This window comes from Tupaia chinensis, unplaced genomic scaffold (genome assembly GCF_000334495.1).
Source record: "Tupaia chinensis unplaced genomic scaffold, TupChi_1.0 Scaffold000604_1, whole genome shotgun sequence".
NCBI classification, from domain to species: domain Eukaryota; kingdom Metazoa; phylum Chordata; class Mammalia; order Scandentia; family Tupaiidae; genus Tupaia; species Tupaia belangeri.
Window position 1 is genome coordinate 3,347,603 of NW_006160122.1, and position 3,237 is coordinate 3,350,839.

Sequence of the window (3,237 nt, forward strand, 5' to 3'; positions counted from 1 at the left end):
TAAGCCACCGGGTCCGGGACTCGAGTTGTGGTTGGCTACATGGAAGTCCAGAGACATAGCCATTACACCAACTGCTGGTCCCTGTAGTTGTCTTTCCAGAAGAGGCCCCAGAGAGCTCACTTGTCCCTTCCACCATCTGAAGACACAGCTGGGAAGTGCCATCCCCAAACAAGAAAACGGGTCTTCGTGACACTAGATCTTCTTGTGCCTTGGTCTTGGCTTTTCCAGCCTTTAGAACCGTCAGAAATAAATGTCTTTTAGCAGCGTGAGCTGCCCAGGTCCCAGCACTGTGTGACAGCGGCCTCAGCGGCCTGGGACAGATGAAGCCAGGTGAAAACACGGCATTTCAGAGGGACCCAGGCTGAGTCTGGAGCCACAGCCTGGTGTTCTGTGTCCAGCAGTGCATGTCCCCAGGAAGGCGTCCCCTGGAAGATCTGGTTCCCACTCCTTCAGGATATGGGTGAGGAGACTTTAGTCACGCTTCCCCTGCCCAGAACAAAGCACGGTAAGGCCAGGGGAGCCCATGTTTTCACCTCTGTTAGGATGGCTCTGCTCCTTACGTACCCGTTGAAGACCAAGCCTACTGGGCCAGCCCATGGCATGCTGGTTAAAGTGGCTGGATCCCACAAGGTCAACTGTGTGGCCTGAGTCCCGGACTCATTGGCTTGAGAATCATGCTGAGTGCACGTATGTGCCCAAAATCCGGGAAGGAGGGAGAAATGGAGAGGAAGGATTGTGATGTGATCATTTCCCTTTGGGGGTGCATTCTCAATCGCTCTCTCTCACCCCCATCTCTCACTCTCTTTCTTTCCAGTGAACACACATATCTCCTGTCAAAAATTAAACAAAAGACCACTTTTTAAAAGAATTGTTTTATTTAACTTCATTTATTCATCTATTCATTTCATTCATTCATTCTTTTTTTTTTTTTTTTTTTTTGAGAGGTTTTTGCTATAGGGCACGTGCGCTCACAGGAAAGACAGAGAGACAGAGAGACAGAAAGCAAGAAATGGGGGTGGGCCACGCTGCAATCCCTTCTCCTCCATTCTCCTCTTGGGATTTTGGGCACACATGCACACGCACCCAGCATGAGTTTAAGCCACTGGGTCCAGGACTCGAACCACGGTTGACTATGTGTGAGTTCAGCGACATAGCCATTACTCTAATGCTGGTCCCCATTCATTTTTAATTTGACCAGAGAGGGACAGAGTGAGTGAGCGAGAGAGAGAAAGAGAGAGGGAAAACGAAAAAGCAAGCTGCCAGGTCCAGGACTAGAACTGTGGTTGGCCATGTGGGAGTCCAGTGCACTCAACCCCCACGCCACGTGCAGGCCTCCAAAGGACCACTTTTACTAAAAATAAAATATTGGGTCGTCAGAAAAGCCATGATGCATTATTGCATGAAAAAACAGAAAAACATGGGACCAGCAGTTAGCGTAATGGCTATGTCACTGGACTCCCATGTAGTTGACCATGGTTCACGTCCCGGACCCGGTGGCTTAAAACTCACGCTGGGCGCATGTGCGTGCGTGCCCAAGATCCTGAGAGGAGAATGGAGAAGGGATTGCGGCGTGGCCGTCCCCCCTGGGGGGTGATCTCTCGCTTTCTGTCTCTCTGTCTCTCTCTGTCTGGCGAGCGCACGTGCCCTATAGCGAAAACCTCTCAAAAAAGAAACACAGAAAAGCACGTCATGACTTTCCCGAAGATCCAATATAATAAGGCAAAAATAAAAACCATTCTTTAAGTTTTCCCTCCAGAGTAACTCAAATGGTGGGAAATGATTTATGTTACCTGTGAGGTTTGTGGGGACATAACTCACGCTAACTTAATATGGGCTTGAAATTTCTTCCGTATGTTTTATCTGAAAAATACACACGAGAGGCCCAGCTGTGACCGTCGATTGCTTGGTAGACTGAGGCCACGGGGAGGCAGAGTCTGAGTCCCAGCCCATGCCAAGGACTTGGTGCAGTGGTGTGCAACTGCAGTCGCAGCTACTGGGGAGTTAAGGAAGGAGGGTCACAACACAGTGAGAGCCTGTCTGAAAAATACACGTGCACACGTGTGTGTGCATGTGTGTGCATGCACGCGTGTACGTACATGAGAGTCAGTATGTCGGCGGACTTACTAGCTGTGAACCTTGAGTGAGTTACCTTACCTCTCTGAGCCCATTTCCGCATCTGTAAAATGGGGATGATAATCGAACCTACTTTGTAGGTTTGTTGTGAAGATTAAATAAATTGATATATAGGGCCGGCAGGTGGCGTGGTGGATACGGTGCTGGATTCCCACGTGGCTGACTGAGAGGTTCGAGTTCCAGACTAGGTAGTTTGAAAATCACCCCACCACGCATGCCTGCATGCCCAGAATCCTGAGAGAAGATTGGAGGAGAAGGGATTGTGGTATGCCATCCCCCCAGGGAGTGATTTCTCAGTTTTCTGCTCTCTTTCTCTCTCTGATGAGTGCATACACCCTATAGTAAAAAAACAAAAAACTAAACATAAATAAATAAATAAAATGGATTTATCTAAAGTGTTTAGAACGGATTCTACTCTATTTATTGTTATGATGTAAATTTCTTTCTAAAAATAATTTTTTATTTTATTTTATTTTATTTTTATTTTACCAGAGGGAGACAGAGCAAGAAAGAGAGAGAGAGAAAGTGAGAAAGCAAGCCACCAGGTCCAGGACTTGAACTGTGGTTGGCCATGTAGGAGTCCAGAGCCCTTAACCACCATGCCACCTGCTGGTCCCTGATGTAAATTTCTTATTCCTCAAGTTACTGATTTAAAAAGTTAATGTTTTTAAAAATGACCTTTGGGGCCGGCAAATGGCATAATGGTTAAGGATGCTGGACTCCCACATTGCTAACCTTGGTTCGAGTCCTGGACCTGGCAGCTTGCCTTCTCACTTTCTCTCTCCGTCCCTCTCTGGTCAAATAAAAATAAATAAATAAATAAATAAATAAATAAATAGTTAAATAAGAGACAGAGAGACAGAAAGCGAGTAATCACCCCTGGGTGATGGCCACACTGCAATCCTTCTCCTCCATTCTCCTCTTGAGATCTTGGGATCTTAGGCAGGCATGCGCGTGCACACACACACACATACACACGTGTCCATGTGAGTTTAAGCCAATGAGTCTGGGACTCAAACCGCAATTGACTACATGGGAGTCTAGCGACATAGCCATTATGCCAACTGCTGGTCCCAGTAAAATAATTCTTTTTTTTAAATAATT

General features: G+C 46.9%; 1 protein-coding gene across 1 annotated transcript in view; it reads right to left on the reverse strand.

Moving 5' to 3' along the window:
* The window catches only part of HEYL (hes related family bHLH transcription factor with YRPW motif like), a 40,597-nt gene that overhangs the window by 30,916 nt on the left and 6,444 nt on the right, over positions 1-3,237 (reverse strand). The gene's annotated exons all lie outside the window — the stretch shown is intronic.